Here is a 14,721-nt window from a genome sequence, read left to right as displayed (position 1 = left end):
GATTGAAATATGAACTGAGTTCGGTCGGTCGTCGTGGTAACTATGAAAGTTAGACGCAAATCGCCATATAAAGTCCAAAGAAGAAAAAGCCTGGAAGTAGGTCTACTACCGATGCAGAAGCTTTAACTGCTGGCTACTGTTTCTACAGCGGCGTAGCCAAATGAGACAAGGTCACAAGTGTTTCCCTAAAAGCTGTCTGGGTTTAAACATCTTCTATTGTACAGAAAGTGAATAGCTTAAACAATTGATAGTGACAGAATTAGATTACTTTCTGAGCAAAGTACATGTTTTGTTTCCTCTGCTATAGAAGGTTGAAGATCAGCCTCTTAATGACAAAGCAACAAAACAATGCTATCCCCATATGCATTGTTTCTAGCATAAAGCATTGCGGACCAAAGTGATGTTAAATATCACTTTATATTACCAGATCTGTTTTATTTTCTTCAAGCTCTTAAGCTAACAATGGGTAGCCTGTGCTTTTTGCCATTTTCTTTAATTAAAGGTAGGCCTATGGCACACCTCAATTCGAGTCCTGGTTTTAACTTAGCCTACCTCTAGTGAAGGGCTGTTATTTAAAGAGTGCATGGTGGGTGGAGGAATTGGCCAACAAATCTATGTACATAGCAGAATATAGCCTAATTTTGACTGTCAAACAGGTAAACCTACCTCTTATTTCTTATATAGGAAGAAATTATTGTAATTAAAAATGAAGACATTGAGCCTCCCGAGTGGCGCAGCGGTCTAAGGCACTGCATTGCAGTGCTAGAGGCGTCACTACAGACCCGGGCTCGATCCCAGGCTGTGTTGCAGCCGGCCGTGACTGGTAGACCCATGAGGCGGCATACAATTGGCCTAGTGTCATCTGGGTTAGGGGAGGGTTTGGCCAGCCGGGATGTCCTTGTCCTATCGTGCTCTAGCAACGCCTTGTGGCAGGCAGGTTGCATGCACCATGACATCAGTCGCCAGTTGTACGGAGTTTCCTCTGACACATTGGTGCGGCTGATGTCCGGGTTAAGCAAGCAGTGGGTCAAGAAGCAGTGCGGCTTGGTGGGGTCGTGTTTTGGAGGACGAATGGCTCTTGACCTTCGCCTCTCCCAAGTCCGTACGGGAGTTGCAGCGATGGGACAAGACTGTAACTACCAATTGGATATCACAAAAAAACTACACATTTAAAAAAAAATAAGACGTTGAAATGAATTATGCCTACTAGAATTTGCCTACTTTCAGCACCATGAGCTGTCCATTTCTGATTGATTGTGCAGCGACTGCTGCTACAAGTTTCAGCACCACAATGTGAGTTACTCAAATCTGTTTTATTGTGAGGTCAATAACTCTAAACGCATCATCATGATGATGTGACAAGTGACACTTTGCTTCTTCAAAGTCCAATATCTCGAAAACTTGACTGCTGACATGCAAAACATTTTGGGACTGTATCAACATTGGATCAATGATTAACATCTGAATGGATTTTTCCTTTACACTGTGGGTGTTGTGAATTCCGACTTAAATTAACACTTTTGTCTAAGACTCAATTATTTGCAAACAGGGACAGCTTCATTACAAGACACACTGATTTGGCATTGGAGAAATATGATAAGATCAACAGGTATGATGTATATTCTTAGCTTTATACTCTTAGCCTGTAATTTCGATAATGATTGTGGTATTAAAAAATATTCTCCTAATACATAAAATGACGTAGAATTGCATGAAATGTTTATAAAAGAAAAAACCTTCCTGGACTTGTAAATATGATGACAGATTCATGCAATAAAATAAAATAAATAACTAGGCAAGTCAGTTAAGAACAAATTCTTATTTACAATGACGACCTACCGGGGAACAGTGGGTTAACTGCCTTGTTCAGGGACAGAACGACAGATTTTTACCTTGTCAGCTCGGGGATTCGATCCAGCAAACTTTCGGTTACTGGCCTAACCACTAGGCTACCTGCCGCCCCAATGCTTTTACTATAATGGAGATCTTTCCACCCCTACTCTTGTCCATGGTGGTCTGTAAACCCACAACCTTCTGGCCCCCTGCCCTGTGCGTTTCAAAAACTCCTGCAGAAATAACGTTCACTCCCTAAGTAAGACCTGTCCTTCACTTTTGATGTAAGGTGCTTTGAAAATCTCAAAATGTGCAATACATGATCATTATTACAATCCATCATTACGTTACATCTGTACCACATGGACATGTCCAGACAGTAGGTGTCTAAGTATGACATAGGGGCCTAATCAATAAAGTAACTCAAGTTGTTCATATTATTTTTGCATACATTTTCATATAAATAATTTAAACTCCACATATTTAATCAAAAGAAATTCAAATAACTAACACACTTATAGCCTATGCATTTATTTGCATTTTCTTCTGCAATTCTTCCATGCCTGCTCGTTACAGATTGCAGAGGAACATTTGTAGGACTTTTCCTTAGTAATTGGCTTTCACGTGGCTGGTGGTTTACACGGCATAATGCAGTGAATATTAAGCACTTATTCCTCAAGCGCTATATAAATGTTTTGCTTTATGCTGGGCTTTTTGAATGTGTCTGCCTGTCAATAACTACATTAAGTACAGCCACTGTTCTGTGGCTCTGACTGCTATAGCTCAACCTAAACATAACAAAAGTCTCGCTCCGACACACAATGCACCAAATAACATGTCTTCATACTGCACAATGCACCAAAGAAAGGGCTTCATATCGCACAATGCGCCACGCAAATGTCTTCATATTTTCTACTAGCTCAGAGAAATGCTTGTAATTGCAAGGAGTCATCCTCATATTGACTTGGTCAATTCAGTATTCAAGGAACAGGATGGGAAGCAGCTGAAATGATACAGCCTATATGCCCAGTACTCTGCATAGCTGAAGGGCCTAGTGGAATACATCAAATAATGATTTATTGGACTTTATACAGATGGAGTGGTGAAGGTTTGTTGGCTAGTTAACCAAGATAGCCTCACAACACCAATAAATTGTAACGTGTGGCATATTCAATATAAGATAGTCACCAAAATGATTGGCACCCTTGATAAAGATGGCAAAAAAGACTATAAAACAAATAATTCAAATTGTTACAAAACCATTAACTAACATACTGATTTTGCTGAACTTGTTATATCTAGGGGTCTTAGGCCTATATACATGGTCTGTAACCTGATGTGATGTGTGCATAAATGTGGGATGTAAACGTGTACGACTAGGTGTTGAATGTATGTACCCAGGAGACAGCCACCTTACCTTAGGTCCAGGGCCAGCACCTTCTTGACCTCTTGGCAGGCCTGTCCAAGCAGATTTATTATTTATTCAGATAGTGATTAAACATAAATATGTACGAAATGAAAAAATACAAAAGGATGCCCAAACTAAAGACTCAAAAACAAACCAGAAGGCCTCATTGCCACCAAACAAAACAAACAGCCTCACGACTCTGTCAGCTAGGACACTCACTGACGATCACCTTAATAGGCAGCACCTGATGTGCTTTTTAAGGTTCAAGTCCGGAGACTGAGATGGCCATTGCAAAATGTAGATTTTCTGGTCACTAAACCATTTCTTTGGGGATTATCAAGTGTGCTTGGTTTATTGTCTTGCTGTAAGATCCACTTGCTGCCAAGTTTTTGGTTAAAATATCCTGGTACTTGGTAAAGTTCATGATGCCGTTGACCTTAACAGTGGGTCCAGGACTAGTGGAAGCAAAATAGCCCCATAACATCAACGATCCACCGCCATATTTTACAGTAGATATTAGGTACTTTCTGCATATGCTTCCATTTATGGACACCAAACCCACCACTGGTGTGTGTGGCCAAAGAGCTCTATTGTGATGTCATCTGACCATCCAATAAATATATTAAAATAAACGGCAACAGGGAGCTGCTGGTTTGACTCTGACTGGCAGCTGTATCGCCGTGCGACAAATCATTTTGGAGGGCTGCATGCTTGTTGCTATCTGGGTCTAAGGTCCTTCCCAAAGTGTTCTCCAATCTCAAAAAATATTTTGGAAAAAGTGTCAGTGTCGTTATCCTCGCAAGGGGAAGGTGCTGGAGTATTAAAATAATCGGTGCCGATTATTTTCTTTTTGAGATTTTATTTTATTACTACAATTTATGATTTGGCAAAAAATAGGACAAGTATAGGACAAGTTTACAACATTATTTGGGTATGAGTAACAGAATATTAACTTTTAAAAGTGATATTTGTGCATCTGTAACTTTCTCACTCATTATTCATGATTCATTCAGTACTATCCGTAATCATGGTAGCATCCACATTAATGTAGAAGTGTTTAGAAACACATTCCATTCTTATTTACAATACATGTGACTCCAAAATGGTACAATACATTATTTACCATTCATTTCAATTTGGCTAATCTGAAACACAACCAAAACAAACAGCAAATGCATCCAACAAAGTTGTAGAGTCACAAGCTTGATGAAGTCATTGCTTGCTATGAGTATGGGACCAAATACGTAACTTTTTACTACTTTAATACACATATACAGTAAGTGAATTTGTCCCAATACCTTTGGTCCCCCTAAAATGGGGGGGACTATGTACAAAAAGTGCTGTAATTTCTAAACGGTTCACCCGATATGGATGAAAATACCCTCGAATTAAAGCTGACAGTCTGCACTTTAACATCATAGCCATTGAGTGCATAGGACTCATTGGGTAGAAGGCTACAACTGCAAAGTTGTTTAAGGACATTGAATTTAGTGTTAGATTAATACATGGCTACCAGCATTGGGTATTATGTTTACAGTTAGCAATCTAGCTAATGTGTTTGAGTTTCCACTTACTCAGGTGGTGAATTAGCCCCAAATAAATTAGCCTATGATATTAGTGCACATAAATATGTAGGCAAATTCATCTCTATTGAACAAAATAATATGTTCCTCTGGAGCCCTGATTGGTGTCTTACATATTGTACTACTGCAGCGAGATCTTTAGGCTTGCTAGGCATTGTAAAAATCTAAGCTCACCAGCCAAGGAACCTTCTATAGATCACTCTTCCTCTTTTCAGATTCCAGATCTGTCGTTATCTGCATTTGTAAATTCATCTTTTCAGTCAAAAACCAATCCAAAGACAGGCTCCCATCTGTGCTGTCCATAACAGCCAAGCATGGTCAGGAAATTATTGGGTTCCTAATTTATATTGAATACTTACAGGAAGAAATCAAATAGTAGGCCTCAGAACATTTGATGGACAATGACCATTCAATTCCTCCTCATGAAATGAAATAAAATGCCACTGTCTCTACGTGTACAATAACAAGTCCATATGATTGAGACATTTCTATTTAATACTGACCTTGGAGTATCAAAACCTCTTACATACTTTTATTGAACTCATAAATCTGATGTAGATTGCTAGTGTCCGTACTCTAACCATGAGTAACAGGAGCTCTTGTTTGCATTGTAATGCTGTCAATCAATCAGTAATCACCATCTTACACAAACATCTCAACACTTTTTCGTTACAGTAAGCACTAAACAAAAACACACTCCTTATAAAGATGGGTAATCCCAGGTTATCCCAAGTTACAATGTGTTTCGCTCTAACAGATCTCCCAGAGGTGGTGGAGCTGCAATCTATGTCAAAGAGGACCTACCCTGATCTATATCTCCGGCTAAATCTGTCCCTAAGAACTTTGACATTCTGATCCTTAGCCTTATGTTTTCTAAAAACAAATGCATGAACGTAGCCTGCTCCTATCGCCTCTCCATTCCTCCCCTCTGAGTTTCTGTTACTGGGTGACCTCAATTGGAACATGCTCTCCCTTCCTGATGCTGTCTCCCTATAACTGGAATCCCTAAACCTAAGTCAGATAATCAAAGAGCCCACCCATATCTCTCTCAAAGAACCCAACAAGTCCTCTCTCATTGACATCACTCTCACCAACTGCTCCTCCCACTGTCAGTCTGGTGTATTCTCCCACGAGCTCAGTGACCACTGTCTCGTAGTTTGCATCAGAAGTGTTAGTTCATAAACGCTGCTACAAACGTTTTGATGAGCAAGCCTTTATGCATGACTGCTATCACACTAGCTGGCAGAGTCTGATACCCTCTGTTGAAGATGCCTGGTCCTACTTCAAGAACACATTCGCGCAAATAATCAATAAACCCGCTCCAACACCTGGTTCTCCCATAACCTCTCTGAGCTAATCACCCAAAAGAACAACGCATGGGAAAAGGACAGAAACTCCAACCTTCCCCAAGACTGGTTAGTTTTCAGACAAATCAGGAACAAATACTCTCCAACCATCAGAAATACCCGAAGTAGCTTATCTTATTTCATAAACAGTTTGCCGTAACCATCAGTAAGCCATCCGAATTCTGGAAAACTGTGAAATCCATGCAAAATTACACACCCTCTCCCTAGTTGCCAGTCTCTCCCACCTTCAGAGGTGTGGTTACAACCGACAAAACCTGTGTGGCTGAGATCTTTAATGAGCACTTTCACGCTGCCAGCTATATCGTTGAGAGGTCCTCAAATGCTGCACCAAGGTTGTCTGTCCCTTGCCCTCCTCCTATGCCCACAACCACCAGCCCTTCCCCCCTACCCCCCCTCCTGTGCCCACCCACACCAGATCCTTCACTCCTGTCTCTGAAGAAGATATCCTGAACAGCTTGCAAGGCCTTGATTTGAAGAACCCACCCTCTGTTTGACTATGGTGACACTACCTCCACACCCCGAAAACTCTGCTCTAAAAACTGGACACTGCACAGATGTCGGATCTTAACTTGATCACTCTTTTGTCGCAGAGAATTTTCCTGATGCATCAGGAAATTCAAATGAGCCTTGTGAGTGGCTGAAAATGAGCAGTTCTCTTTCTCTCCGCTCGCTCAAACACTAGGCCTAGGTAATATTACTGCAACATTCAAATGTACAAAAATGTATCTGAAATGCAATCATACACATCAACAACCGTCGTTTTATATAACATAATAACACAAGATAGATATCAAATCAAATTGTATTAGTCACATGCGCCGAATACAACAGGTGTAGGTAGACCTTACAGTGAAAGGCTTACCTACAAGCCCCTAACCAACAATGCAGTTGAAAAAATATGAATAAGAATAATAAATAAGAGGAACAAGTAAATAAAGAGCAGCAGTAAAATAACAATAGGGAGACTATATACAGGGGGTACCGGTACAGAGTCAATGTGCGGGGGCACCGGTTAGTCGAGGTAATTACATTTACATTTTACATTTAAGTCATTTAGCAGACGCTCTTATCCAGAGCGACTTACAAGTTGGTGCATTCACCTTATGATGTCCAGTGGAACAACCACTTTACAATAGTGCATCTAACTCTAAGGGGGGGGGGGGGGTTAGAAGGATTACTTTATCCTATCCTAGGTATTCCTTAAAGAGGTGGGGTTTCAGGTGTCTTGAGGTAATACCTTACATATACAGTGGGGAGAACAAGTATTTGATACACTGCCAATTTTGCAGGTTTTCCTACTTACAAAGCATGTAGAGGTCTGTCATTTGTATCATAGGTACACTTCAACTGTGAGAGACGGAATCTAAAACAAAAATCCAGAAAATCACATGGTATGATTTTTAAATAATTAATTTGCATTTTATTGCATGACATAAGTATTTGATCACCTACCAACCAGTAAGAATTCCGGCTCTCACAGACCTGTTAGTTTTTCTTTAAGAAGCCCTCCTGTTCTCCACTCATTACCTGTATTAACTGCACCTGTTTGAACTCGTTACCTGTATAAAAGACACCTGTCCACACACTCAATCAAACAGATTCCAACCTCTCCACAATGGCCAAGACCAGAGAGCTGTGTAAGGACATCAGGGATAAAATTGTAGACCTGCACAAGGCTGGGATGGGCTACAGGACAATAGGCAAGCAGCTTGGTGAGAAGGAAACAACTGTTGGCGCAATTATTAGAAAATGGAAGAAGTTCAAGATGACGGTCAATCACCCTCGGTCTGGGGCTCCATGCAAGATTTCACCTCGTGGGGCATCAATGATCATGAGGAAGGTGAGGGATCAGCCCAGAACTACACGGCAGGACCTGGTCAATGACCTGAAGAGAGCTGGGACCACAGTCTCAAAGAAAACCATTAGTAACACACTACGCCGTCATGGATTAAAATCCTGCAGCGCACGCAAGGTCCCCCTGCTTAAGCCAGTGCATGTCCAGGCCCGTCTGAAGTTTGCCAATGACCATCTGGATGATCCAGAGGAGGAATGGGAGAAGGTCATGTGGTCTGATGAGACAAAAATAGAGCTTTTTGGTCTAACTCCACTCGCCGTGTTTGGAGGAAGAAGAAGTATGAGTACAACCCCAAGAACACCATCCCAACCGTGAAGCATGGAGGTGGAAACATCATTCTTTGGGGATGCTTTTCTGCAAAGGGGACAGGACGACTGCACCGTATTGAGGGGAGGATGGATGGGGCCATGTATCGCGAGATCTTGGCCAACAACCTCCTTCCCTCAGTAAGAGCATTGAAGATGGGTCGTGGCTGGGTCTTCCAGCATGACAACGACACGAAGCACACAGCCATGGCAACTAAGGAGTGGCTCCGTAAGAAGCATCTCAAGGTCCTGGAGTGGCCTAGCCAGTCTCCAGACCTGAACCCAATAGAAAATCTTTGGAGGGAGCTGAAAGTCCGTATTGCCCAGCGACAGCCCCGAAACCTGAAGGATCTGGAGAAGATCTGTAGGGAGGAGTGGGCCAAAATCCCTGCTGCAGTGTGTGCAAACCTAGTCAAGAACTACAGGAAACGTATGATCTCTGTAATTGCAAACAAAGGTTTCTGTACCAAATATTAAGTTCTGCTTTTCCGATGTATCAAATACTTATGTCATGCAATAAAATGCAAATTAATTACTTAAAAATCATACAATGTGATTTTCTGGATTTTTGTTTTAGATTCCGTCTCTCATAGTTGAAGTGTACCTATGATAAAAATTACAGACCTCTACATGCTTTGTAAGTAGGAAAACCTGCAAAATCGGCAGTGTATCAAATACTTGTTCTCCCCACTGTAGGTAGAGTTATTAAAGTGACTATGCATTGATAATATCAGAGTAGCAGCGGCGTAAAAGGGGGGGAAAATAGTCTGGGTAGCCATTTGATTAGATGTTCAGGAGTCTTGTGGCTTGGGGGATATTGGTCTCCACTAGGCTACAACATACACATGTCTAGTGTATCCTAAAGTTACGAATGCACTTAAAATACAGTTCAATCGTTGGTTTAGTGGTTAGGGTCGCTGCCACAAATCAAATCAAATGTTATTGGTCACATACACATGGTTAGCAGATGTTAATGCGAGTGTAGCGAAATGCTTGTGGTTCTGGTTCCGACAGTGCAGTAATATCTAACAAGTAATCTAACAATTCCAAAATAACTACCTAATACACACAAATCTAAGTAAAGGGTTGGAATAGGAATATGTACATATAAATATATGGATGAGCGATGACTGACAGAGCTGCATAGGCAAGATGCAGTAGATGGTATAGAATACAGTATATACAGTGGGGAGAACAAGTATTTGATACACTGCCGATTTTGCAGGTTTTCCTACTTACAAAGCATGTAGAGGTCTGTAATTTTTATCATAGGTACACTTCAACTGTGAGAGACGGAATGTAAAACAAAAATCCAGAAAATCACATTGTATGATTTTTAAGTAATTCATTTGCATTTTATTGCATGACATAAGTATTTGATCACCTACCAACCAGTAAGAATTCCGGCTCTCACAGACCTGTTAGTTTTTCTTTAAGAAGCCCTCCTGTTCTCCACTCATTACCTGTATTAACTGCACCTGTTTGAACTCGTTACCTGTATAAAAGACACCTGTCCACACACTCAATCAAACAGACTCCAACCTCTCCACAATGGCCAAGACCAGAGAGCTGTGTAAGGACATCAGGGATAAATTGTAGACCTGTACAAGGCTGGGATGGGCTACAGGACAATAGGCAAGCAGCTTGGTGAGAAGGCAACAACTGTTGGCACAATTATTAGAAAATGGAAGAAGTTCAAGATGACGGTCAATCACCCTCGGTCTGGGGCTCCATGCAAGATCTCACTTCGTGGGGCATCAATGATCATGAGGAAGGTGAGGGATCAGCCCAGAACTACACGGCAGGACCTGGTCAATGACCTGAAGAGAGCTGGGACCACAGTCTCAAAGAAAACCATTAGTAACACACTACGCCGTCATGGATTAAAATCCTGCAGCGCACACAAGGTCCCCCTGCTCAAGCAGGCGCATGTCCAGGCCCGTCTGAAGTTTGCCAATGACCATCTGGATGATCCAGAGGAGGAATGGGAGAAGGTCATGTGGTCTGATGATTCAAAAATAGAGCTTTTTGGTCTAAACTCCACTCGCCGTGTTTGGAGGAAGAAGAAGGATGAGTACAACCCCAAGAACACCATCCCAACCGTGAAGCATGGAGGTGGAAACATCATTCTTTGGGGATGCTTTTCTGCAAAGGGGACAGGACGACTGCACCGTATTGAGGGGAGGATGGATGGGGCCATGTATTGCGAGATCTTAGCCAACAACCTCCTTCCCTCAGTAAGAGCATTGATGATGGGTCGTGGCTGGGTCTTCCAGCATGACAACGACCCGAAACACACAGCCAGGGCAACTAAGGAGTGGCTCCGTAAGAAGTATCTCAAGGTCCTGGAGTGGCCTAGCCAGTCTCCAGACCTGAACCCAATAGAAAATCTTTGGAGGGAGCTGAAAGTCCGTATTGCCCAGCGACAGCCCCGAAACCTGAAGGATCTGGAGAAGGTCTGTATGGAGGAGTGGGCCAAAATCCCTGCTGCAGTGTGTGCAAACCTGGTCAAGAACTACAGGAAACGTATGATCTCTGTAATTGCAAACAAAGGATTCTGTACCAAATATTAAGTTCTGCTTTTCTGATGTATCAAATACTTATGTCATGCAATAAAATGCTAATTAATTTCTTAAAAATCATACAATGTGATTTTCGGGATTTTTGTTTTAGATTCCGTCTCTTACAGTTGAAGTGTACCTATGATAAAAATTACAGACCTCTACATGCTTTGTAAGTAGGAAAACCTGCTAAATCGGCAGTGTATCAAATACTTGTTCTCCCCACTGTACATATGAGATGCGTAATGCCAGATATGTAAACATTATTAAAGGGGCATTATTCAAGTGAATATGGATCCATTTATTAAAGTGGCCAATGATTTTGAGTCTGTACTGTATGTAGGCAGCAGCCACTCTGTGTCAGTGATGGCTGTTTAACAATCTGATGGCCTTGAGATAGAAGCTGTTTTTCAGTCTCTCGGTCCCAGCTTTGATGCAACTGTACTGACCTCGCCTTCTGGATGGTAGCGGGGTGAACAGGCAGTGGCTCGTGTGGTTGTTGTCCTTGATTATCTTTTTGGCCTTCCTGTGACATCGGGTGCTGTAGGCGTCCTGGAAGGCAGGTAGTTTGCCCCCGGTGAAGCATTGTGCAGACTGCACCACCCTCTGGAGAGCCTTGCGGTTGTGGGCAGTGCAGTTACCGTACCAGGCGGTGATACAGCCCAACAGAATTCTCTCAATTGTGCATCTGTAAACGTTTGTGAGGGTTTTAGGTGACAAGCCACATTTCTTCAGCCTCAGGTTGAAGAGGCGCTGTTGTGCCTTCTTCACCACACTGTCTGTGTGGGTGGACCATTTCAGTTTGTCTGTGATGTGTACGTAGAGGAACTTAAAACTTTCCACCTTCTCCACTGCTGTCCCATCAATTTGGATAGGAGGGTTCTCCATCTGCTGTTTCCTGAAGTCCACGATCCACGATCCTTTGTTTTGTTGACGTTGAGTGAGAGGTTGTTTTCCTGACACCACACTCCGAGTGCCCTAACCCCCTCCCTGTAGGCTGTCTCGTCATTGTTGGTAATTAAGCCCACTACTGTTGGGTCGTCTGAAAACTTGATGATTGAGTTGGAGGTGTGTATGGCCACACAGTCATGTGTGAACAGGGAGTACAGAAGGGGGCTGAGCACACACCCTTGTGGGGCCCCAGTGTTGAGGATCAGTAAAGTGGAGATATTGTTTCCTACCTTCTCCACCTGGGGGCAGCCCATCAGAAAGTACAGGACCCAATTGCACAGGGCGGGATTGAGACCCAGGGCCTCAAGCTTAATGATGAGCTTGGAGGGTACTATGGTGTTGAATGCTGAGCTGTAGTCGATGAACAGCATTCTTACATAGGTATTCCTCTTGTCCAGATGGGATTGGGCAGTGTGCAGTGTGATGGCGATTGCATCATCTCTGGACCTATTGGGGCGGTATGCAAATTGAAGTGGGTCTAGCGTGGCAGGTAAGGTGGAGGTGATATGATTCTTGACTAGTCTCTCAAAGCACTTCATGATGACAGAAGTGAGTGCTACGGGGCGATAGTGGTTTAGTTCTGTTATCTTTGCCTTCTTGGGTACAGGGACAATGGTGGCTATCTTGAAGCATGTGGGAACAGCAGACTGGGATAGGGAGAGACTGAATATGCCTACCTGGTCAGCGTGGGTTTAATTCCGGCCCATGCCATTCTGGCACAAATAACTAAATCCCTCGATTGACTTGATGTAGTTACACATTTCAAATATGGACAGTCCAGGGTAATTTTACCCCTGATCTTCATAAGAAATAACATAAATAGGAAACAAATAAAATATTTACAGTCAGTAAGCTACACCAACATTAGTTTCCATTCATACAGTGTCAGGTAATTTTCCACAGTAGATTTGCAGTGTTAAACAAGGACATACTTTATTTACATTGTATTTACAATGCTTGTCAAATAGATAAATCACCCTTAGTCTGTTCAAAAAGGACTAAGTTCTTCCAATGACAATACCAACCAGAGGGCGAACATATCTTAAAAGACTTTGGTTGCAAGCATCTTTTAGCGAGCGGTAATGAGGTGAGCAATAATGGTTGCAATTGAGATCAACTGTGCGGGTGAATTTAGCAAGTATTGATGGTTTAACGAGACATCAATTGGCGATAATAAGGATGCTTCCTTTAGAGGCAGAATTTCTAGCCAGGCCGTCAACATTGGCATGTCCCAATCATTCATTTTATACCTCAGTTGTCCCAGTCCAAAGTATCCTTGGCTGGGGGACAATATCCCATAACACCTTGTGGCACAGCAAAAAAGTACTCACTTGAGATAACATTTTCCAGAAGAATAAGAAGTCTTGTTTATTTATTCACCAAATTATGTTAAATTGTTCAACGAATTACTTTCATATGAATTGTGATTTCAAATGTTGAGTAATTGGTGTTCAACCTGTTGCCAAGTGCTAGCTAGCTAACAAGTCGGACGCGCTAGCTAGCTAGCAGGTGATCTCATCCTGCTTATCAGCTGTTTAGAGATGACCAACTTAACAAACTAATTGTAGATTCAACAATCTGTCAATTGTGAAGACCCGGATGGTTTTTAAATCATGAATTGGTGAACTTACTAGCCAGCTAAAGACATGTAGCAAATAATTTTTTTACCATTTGTTTTCAGGGACTAAAGTGGGCACCTGATCGTTTCACGCCATGGCATTGGCATGGCAGGAGAAAACAGTCCTGCCCGACTAATTTGGAGGTAATTCATTTTAACAACATCTGATGAAAAACTAAGGAAATGCAGCCAGCTTTGTTCTGTTCAATCTAGGCTTGCTAACCAGCCAAATGATTTGTGCATTTTCTTAATGAGTCTGTTTTGCTAGCTATCTGCATGCACTGTCTGTTTACCTAGCTAATGTTAGCTAACTTTTTCATGCCACTTTCCCTTTTCCTATTGTGTTGCACCATTGGGGTTGGTGTTACTACACTGAAAAAAATATAAATGCAACATGCAACAATTTTATTTTATTTTACTGAGTTACAGTTCATTTAAGGAAATCAGTCAATTTAAATAAATTCATTAGGTCCTAATTTATGGATTTCGCATGACTGGGAATACCTTGAAAAAAAGGTAGGGGCATAGATCAGAAAAACAGTCCGTATCTGGTGTGATCACCATTTGCCTCAAGCAGCTTGACACATCTCCTTAGCATAGAGTTGATCAGGCTGTTGATTGTGGTCTGTGGAATGTTGTCCCACTTCTCTTCAATGGCCGTGTGAAGTTGGATATTGGCGGGAACTAGAACACATTGTCGTACCTGTTGATCCAGAGCATCCCAAACATGCTCAATGGGTGACCTATCTGTTCAGTGTGCAGGTCATGGAAGACCGGCTGGTACCGGCTGGTACGGCAACCGCAGGGCTCTCCAGACAGTGGCGCGGTCTGCCCAATGCATCACCGGGGGTACACTGCCTGCCCTCCAGGACATCTACAGCACCTGTTGTCACAGGAAGTCCAAGAAAATCATCAAGAACCTCAGCCACCTGAGCCACGGCCTGTTCACCCCGTTATCATCCATAACGCGAGGTCAGTACAGGTGCATCAAAGATGGGGCCGAGAAACTGAAAAACAGCTTCTATTTTAAGTCCATCAGACTGTTAAATAGCCATCACCACCCGGCCTCCACCCAGTACCCTCCCTGAACTTAGTCACTGTCACTAGCCAGGTACCGCCCGGTTACTCAACCCTGCACCCTAGAGGCTGCTGCCCTATGTACATAGACATGGAACACTGGTCACTTTAATACTGTTTACATATTGTTTTACCCATTTCATATGTATACTGTATTCTAGTG

The sequence above is a fragment of the Salvelinus alpinus genome, chromosome 30 (genome assembly GCF_045679555.1).
Source record: "Salvelinus alpinus chromosome 30, SLU_Salpinus.1, whole genome shotgun sequence".
NCBI classification, from domain to species: domain Eukaryota; kingdom Metazoa; phylum Chordata; class Actinopteri; order Salmoniformes; family Salmonidae; genus Salvelinus; species Salvelinus alpinus.
Note: the sequence above shows the minus strand (reverse complement) of the source record.